Here is an 8,646-nt window from a genome sequence, read left to right as displayed (position 1 = left end):
GTGCATCTCGCTAATAATTCTTTCATGTCTACATCTTTTTCATCAGGTAGTTCGCTCATACATTCATCAAAAATATTAGCACAATTTTCTATTTCTTCGTACATCCACTTCAGCTTAACTTGGGTGAATAAAGGAGACAGCTTATTCCTTAGATATCTCCATTTGTTTCCTCTAATGAAAAAGAGGTGTTCATCTAGAGGATTTGTTTCTCCATCTACATGAAAATTCCTGTCGGGGAAATGTTCGAAAGATTTCTTGAGCACATCACTGACGTATTCCGGGTCTCGAATCATTAGAAAAGGAATTACTCCATAGTAAATGCCTATGTACTTTTCATTATCTAGGTTTTTATAAATTTTGTCCCAACTCTCGGCTGTTAATAAAGAGGAATGTATTAATAAACAGAAATATTAAAAAGCAAGACTTATTTCCACAATAATTTTTTTAGAAGATTTTTTTTTATTTTCTGTAATTAATCACCATCTCATTAAAAAAATATATACATGATCGAGATATGAATTGATTAGAAATTTTTTTCTTCCGAAAAATAATTCAATAAAAAATTTAATTCCTGATGAAAATTAAAATGTATGCACTTAATTAATCACTAAACTAAGTTTTTTTTTTTTTTTAGTTTGACATTGACAATAAAATTTATAATTTTTAAAGCTAAGATGTGGAAAATCTGTCGAAGATGAAAATAAATGAGGTTAAATTGAAGATGACAATTTTAAAATAAAACAATAAATTTATTAAAACAACTGATAAAAAAGATGTGGAAAATTATGTGCTGGATGTAAGGACTAAGTCGAATGGAAAATGGCAATTTTAAAATAAAACTACATATCTATCTAAACAAAAAACTATTGTTTTTAAAAAATAAATTATTCAGAATTAATATCAAATATTGATGAGAATTGTCCATATCTCAGGGGCACTGTAATCTATAATTTTCACAAATCGACTTACAAACGTGTAACTGAAGTAATGCTCCTTTGGGCTCGCTTCCAAGCAGAAAAGTAGGCTTTACGTATTTTATGTTCCTCTTCTCGAAATAGGAATATATGCTTTTGATTTTGTAATAAAGTAAAATGCACAAAGTAGAGATCGCTATCAATACGTCGATCTTCCAATCATTTGTAACAAGACCCATTGTTGGAGCTAAAACAGTATCTTGTAATTAATGTATTTAATGTTGATTTAATTAATAAAACAAACAATTGTTACATCTATTTTATGTTTTACTCACATAATACAATATTTGAATGTAAAAAAAAAATATTTAATAACAAAAATATATATATTTAATTTATTAGTATGAAGTAATCAATACTGATTCCTGTCAATAAATTTCGTTCCTTTAGATATATTGAAAAATAATTGCTTAAACCAAAATGAATTGTATCATTTAATATTCAATATCTCGATTTAGTTTTGCAATTGCATACAAATTATTTAATAAATAGTCTGTAATTAATTATTAATGAGTTTAAATAATACGTGTATGATATTTAATACACAATAAATATGGTAGATAAACAAAGTCAAGGAGGAAAACAAGGAAGTGGTTTTTGAGATGGCCCAGAGTTGAGCCGTATTATTCACACACTTCAAAGTTTGATTTATTCCCTGAATTCGTAGTCGATAATGAGAAGAAGAAATAAGAAGTTAGTAGTGTAATTGTTAGGAAGATATAAGTGTCATGTGAGTAAGAATGGACTGAAGAAAAAAGTAAATTTTTTTTTTTTTTTTAATGTATCACAATATAAGTGATTAAAAAATATACTCGAATACTGATTTATAGAATTTATCCGATACTGACTATTAAGAATTTTTTTCTTCCTATAAAAAATTTAATTTAATTAAATAAATCAATATATAAATAAATTAATTAAATTTAATAAATGGTTTGTGTATATGGTAGTGATTTGGTGGATAATTTTAAAATAAGAAGATTTAGATATTTATGATTTTAAATTTAAAAAAAAATAGGTTTTTAACTTATAATTAATGACTTGGGCAGAATAGCCTGCATAACAAACTTTAAATTAATGTGGGGAAGAAATTATAATTGAAGATGTCCTTGAGGATGGCTGAAATGGCCGAAACGTTGGACTGTTGAAATAAAAAGTGTTGAGACTAATAAGGATACAAATTTTTGATTTATTTAATAAATAATTACCTGTCTCAAGAAATTGAAATAGAATAATTAATTTAATTTAAGACTTTTTAACATTATTTGATTTAACATTCATATGTAATGTTTTCATTGATTATTAAAAGTAGTTTGGCTGCTGATTAGAGTAATTTAATTTTCACTTACAAAATAATATTTTTAGTGTTCACTGGAATATGTTGGTAGTTATATATTTAATATTATACATTATTAAACAGGATTTGGCGTTTTTATAGTCATTAATTTTGTGTCAGTAATTGATTAGCTGAACAGCCTTTATTGATTAGCTGAAGCTGTTATAAATAAAATTTCATACTGATTAATTTAGGTATAATAAAATATATATATGTATATTAAACAGTCAGTCAATTTAAATTAGTTATTATCCTCAGTGAAAATAGAAAGCCACATTAATCTTTGCTTATTAAAATATACGCTTATATTAAACATGACTACATTTCTAATAATTTGAACATTTGGTAGAACTAGATACACTGCATTTTAAGACAATTACTTCGTTTAGTGTTTCTCAAACGAAATTCACTATTCGGCAATAAAGCTTGTATTTCATTTAAAACTTTAGATAAAAACGATTTATGTTTTTATTGCTTTATAAAGAAACTTAACAATAATAATTGTTGACTAACTATTATTACTAACGAAAGGTAGTTGCACAGAGTTTTACAATTCACACATAAAGTTTAAAGATGATAGCAGACATTTTTTTCATTTCTATCGCATCAAGATATTTTTTCAAAAAAATCACATTACCTGGAGAACGCCTTTTTTTTATATTAAAATATTTCTGTTTATTTTTTATATAAGTGAGTAAGTCTTTTACATTGATTCCAATTTTGCGGTGTGGAATTTCAGAGTAGATTATTGATAGATCAAGTCTTCTAAATATGAGAAAAATATTAATTCGCCAAATTAACCCTATTTTTAAACAAGTGACACTTGTTTAATCTAAATGACCTAGGAAAGATGCCGAGTTTCAATTACCCCACTGAGACCAGCAAGTGATTTACAGATATATTTCAAACATTTATCATTCTTGCCCAAAGATATGAATTTTTATACAATTCAATGAAATTAAATTCACTTTCTCCATCAATCTCAAAACGGTCATTCAAAGATATTACATAACCTAAGGAACATTTCTCTTAATTAAAAGATTTTTATTTATTTATCAGATAAATGAGAAGGAATTTAAAATTAGATTTTGATTATATTTTTACAATGCTATTATTATCCATATTTCCTGAGCACGAAAAACTAATTCAACCTAGATGACTTACTTAATAGATAGACGGAAAGGCCTTTGAAAGAATGGAAAACAATTTAATGATTGTCGAACGATTTATATTAGGAAGTTGTCTTTCTATAATAATCATATCTATAAAAATAGAATTAATTGTACAATTTAAATATTATTTATTATAATATTTTAAAATTAAAGTTATATAACTAGAAATTAGGAATCTACTTCAGTTTTTATCAAATAGATATCTTCTCGAAAATTCAAGGTTAGTAAATACTCTCAAAGTATTAATAGGAAACGCAGAGAAAACACTTAATAATCATTAATTCGTGATCAGAATGCTGTATATAGAATATTGATTAGAAATTCTACGTATAAGTACAGTTAGACCTGTTGTTTAATGTATATTCGTATGCAATGAATTTTCATAAATAAATACTTTAGATATTAAAATATATTTGGATGGTAGTGTAAAGAAATAGAAAAAATCCTGAATTACATAGTGCATTTTTTAAAAATTATTCAATTGTGTAAAAGAGATAAATTAAATGCTGTACCCAAAACGTCATCATATAAAACCTTAAAGTTCTTGTTGTTCTTTATATTTATATACATATCATGAAATAATTTTAATATAATTTTCTCTTGTCTTTTTGTTTTGCAAATTTTAAAGTCTTTGGCTACATTTCACAAATCGTACTTTAAATAACACCGTGTGTTTTTTCGAAAGTAAAACAAAATATTTGGGTACAAATCCTATTTAAGCCCCTAGACTATTTTTTTCTTTTTTTTAGCAGCTTTTTCTCAACAAGTACATTTACTTTGGTTTGTATTACTCATAAAACCCGCAGAATTCTAGTTCTAATTGGTCTCAGCTGGGAAACATCGGGAAGTTAAATCAATTTTTTTTTTTTTTTAATTTTGGCTAATAAAGCAAATTTCCCTGTATGACATTACCGATAAATCGCTCGTATTTAGTTTTTGAAACTTTCAAGAATTATATATTTGTTTTAAAACCTGTTTATATATATTACTGCATATTTATTGTATTTTGGAGGTTAGTGTTAATATATTTTTGTAGTAACCATTATATCTAAATCATTAAGGCTTTTAGATTTTATTTTGTATGATTCACCCAGAAATAAAAGACATATTTTGTAATAAAAACACTTTTTTTTTTATTGAAAAATATTAATTAATACGAGCTGCCGCAAAAAATAAATAATATACTATGATATTTGTGTATAACAATATAATTTATGTAATGCCTGTTGATAGAGTAAAAAAATATAATAATAAATACTAATGAATAATAACAGAATAATCCATCCTAAAAATACTGTTGCTGTCCAATTTAAAAAGACGTATTTTACTTCCAATAATACAGGTCATTTCACGTTTTAATGTGTGCGTACCATACATATACGACAATTTTACATCAAATAAATTCTAAAAAAAAAATATTCTTCCTGAAAATTTGGAAAAAATAGACCTATAATTAATTAAACATGGAGTACAGAAAATTAGAAGAAGTTCTATATGTGTATTATGCGACAATTGGGGTTTGTACTGAATCTATGTACATAACATTCGGTATTTTGTATACCAGATGTATAATAAACTACACTTTGTAACTCCTGTGAATAAACATAGTATTTCCGTTAACTATTCCAATTATAGGTAATCTTAACATTTATAATGAAACCAACTGACCTTAGTCTCCTGCGCTGGGACCACAAATTGAACTGAAGAGATTCAGTGAGTCAAGATTTTCTGTATCAGGCTCTTCAGATAGTAAAGACCATGGGTGGCCTGCCACCTTTTATATATCTTGCGCCAATGTTTTCAAAGATTATGACTGTGGTGCAATATTACCGCAGAATAACATGTGCGTTCCTTTGAAGAAAAATAATAACTTAATCACTTAATTAAATTTGTTAGTTTACGCTGGTTTATTAATAGAGAGTACGGTAACTTTTTATTGCTTCTAAACTATATATCGCAATTATTACGGGAAAAAATCAGGTTCTGTGTGATCCTAGATTATATAATTTTATAAAGTTTTACTAAAATATAACGATTAAATTAAAAAAATAATAATAATGTAATACATACATGATCCGAAATTTTATTTTGTAAATTATGGAAAATAAATACAAAAATTAAAGCTAAGCAGACTAAGAATAATACATCATATTAACAATGAATGTTTTCAATCAGAAAACTCGGCAATTTGGAACATTTTCTTAAAATAACAATATTTCATCCCATTTTATTACATTAAAATAATTAAATATTACTAATTATTGCAATTTAATTTATGGATCCTGAGCAACAGCCCGTGTAGAGGGGTGGAAGTCATAACTCTTGGGTTCAGTTTGACGTCATCTTCACGTTTATCCATAGGACTTAGATCGAAATCGTATTTGTCCAAAGATCTTGCCAAAATAGTTGTCACAACAGATTCAGCAAATCGTTTTCCTATAACAACAAAAGTATTGATAAAAAAAAAAAAAAATTGTAAATAATATTTTTTATTAGGTTACATCTGCAACGAGTATTGGCACTCAAGAATGATTTTGACTTTGTAATAATAGTCTCAATTCTTCATGAATTTGAACATAATGAAGATTTACCCTTAAATATCTAATAATGTTTCATTCAGTGTTTTTGACTATCGTTTTTTTTTTTTTTAACATTTTGTTTTGTCATTGTTGGTATTCCCACAGTCGTTGCATTTGAACTTATTTTTAATAGATCTCTTCCTTACATCCCTATTATTCCCATATTACATCTTTACTTGAAATCCCATGGTAAGTATAATAATGTTTCCTATTTTTTCCAACTTAAAAGATCCTATAGACTCTCAACACCGTTCCAATTTACTGGATTCTCTGTTAGAATTATAAAGTGTCCATTATCTGTGAAGTCAAAAATCACCTCAAAATCTTTCCATAACTAACCCTCCTCCAAACTATCTTAACACGCCTCATCTTTAGCTATTCCTTAAACTTTAAAAAATTGTCTATTCTTGCTACAGTTCCCAACCAACAGAATGAATTTTTATATCATTTATAGATATAATTTTTAAAAGTTGTATAATTTTATTTATTTTGTTCTTTTTATGATCTCTATATTAGCTTATTATTGTACCCTTAAGATTTGATAATTTCTTCTTGTTCAAGTTTTTCAGTTTTTTTTTGTTTTTTTTTTAAATGATTTGTTTCAATCCCTTCTTTTACTTCTGCCATATACATTCATACCTTACTAATAAATTTTAATTTAACAGTATATTTTTATTTCTTTTACATTTTCGTTTGATGTATGTTAATTTTAATGATATGTTAATTTAAATATCTCATTGCTTACTTCATTACTTTATTATGATAGTTTTGTATTATCTTATAATGAACCAATAAATATTTTATATTTATTATCTTGTCTACATGCCTGAATTCTCAATTTTACTTACTGATTAATTGTATATGGATTGTTTTATTCTCTTATTTCTATTCGGTATTATGTTTTTATAATACCTTACAATAATTTTAAGTTTATAAAACATTTTTCTGATTGTTTTAATTGCTTGTAAAAAATATTTATTAATTGGCATTTGCAACGCCCCTATTATTTCTTTTCTCATTTCACTACCTGAAATTTTTAAGGCAAGAAGTCCCGGACGGCAAATGACATACATAGGAAGGTTGTTTTTATTGCAGCTTTAGATTATATATATTTCATGAAACATGATATTTCAAACTTTGATGGAGTTAAAGAAAAAATTGTTACGTTAGAGAATACTATTAATAATAATAAATTAAAAATGAGTAAAAACCGTTCTTATGTTTCAAATTTGTTACTTTAACGACTATATATTTCGTATTGATAAATACGAAAAAAATCAAAACAACAGGTACATGCTAGAGAGAAATTTAATAATCTTTAATTTATTAATTATAAGACCTGCCATTTTAAATATTAAAACAGTTAAACCTTTCTCTTCTTCAATATTTTTGTACTGAGATATCAGGACTGTTAGTACGCTCCAGACGAAAGTAGTCCAAGCAAGGTTCTGAAGCCAATCATATACGTTCCATCATTTTTGTCAACGACCTTTTTATTGACTGGTCTAAATTTACGCGTTCAATATTAAAAAATCTATTAGGTTTTCCATATTTGGGATTATTCTAAGTTGAAGAACGGTATACATATTAGACATCCATGCAATCATTGTATCAATTTACTCATTTCAGAACATGACTCCATTAAAGAGCATGTTTTAATCAACAGTTGTAAAAATTATTAAGTTGTGTGATAGCGGAGAAACAATACCATGAATTAATATGCGTTTAGAAATAAATATGTTTTCAATAAAAATGTAAAAAAAAAAAAAGTTACCTATACAAATTCTTGGTCCATCTCCAAAAGGCAAGTAGGTCCCATTTTCTGGTGGATTTTCAAACCTTTCGGGTTTAAATACTAACGGGTCTGGAAAATATTTAGGGTCTCGATGTATAGAAAAGAAGGGTATTAAAATGTTCAGTCCTTTCTCGATGATTTTTCCATCGGGTAAGGTGTAATTCTTTGTGCATTCTCGATTCAGCATAGGTACTGGTGGGTGCAACCTCAATGTCTCTGAAATTTATTTCAATTCATTAAGTTTATATGATTGTTTTATCATTATTAATTTAGTATTTCAACTAAACACAAATGATACTGAAACTATCTTAAAAGGCTATTGCTGAATAACAGAATACTGATGTTTGAATACTATTTGAAGAAAATGTTTGTAATGACATATATAACAAGACATATATGAAAAGTCCTGGAAGAAAGGACAACGGTGAAATAGGAAAATGATTTCCAATTGAGGACCAACGAAAAAGAAGATTCTACCAGACAGTACATCATGTTACATTTAGTAACAGAAATATTTTTAAACGTGATATATTGTTTATTAAATTTAGGAACCAACCAGGTAATAAAAATTATAATAAAGGCTTAGAGAACCCGAAGCTTCGACTGCGATACCACAAATCATTCCCTATACACATATGTCCACATATATTTTCCTCTTCACACTTATTTTTCATACGATTATTGTAAAATCATCAATTAGCAACTAGCATCAATTTATTTTAATATTTCTATAAAATAATATTTTATAATAATAATATTAATAATGAAGGCCTAAAGAACCCGAAGGTTC

The 8,646-nt window shown here is 26.4% G+C and overlaps 1 protein-coding gene and 1 pseudogene across 1 annotated transcript in view; both read right to left on the bottom strand.

Moving 5' to 3' along the window:
- LOC106680666 (cytochrome P450 6a9) overlaps positions 1 to 8,646 on the bottom strand; it is a 19,255-nt gene that overhangs the window by 4,323 nt on the left and 6,286 nt on the right. The window lies entirely within an intron of this gene.
- Positions 5,634 to 8,646, bottom strand: part of LOC136796170 (probable cytochrome P450 6a13) — a 7,694-nt pseudogene continuing 4,681 nt past the window's right edge.

Source organism: Halyomorpha halys, unplaced genomic scaffold (genome assembly GCF_000696795.3).
Source record: "Halyomorpha halys isolate HHAL.00 unplaced genomic scaffold, Hhal_1.1 Scaffold276.1, whole genome shotgun sequence".
In the NCBI taxonomy this organism is placed as follows: Eukaryota; Metazoa; Arthropoda; class Insecta; order Hemiptera; family Pentatomidae; genus Halyomorpha; species Halyomorpha halys.
This window is presented reverse-complemented; position numbering and strand designations above follow the sequence as displayed.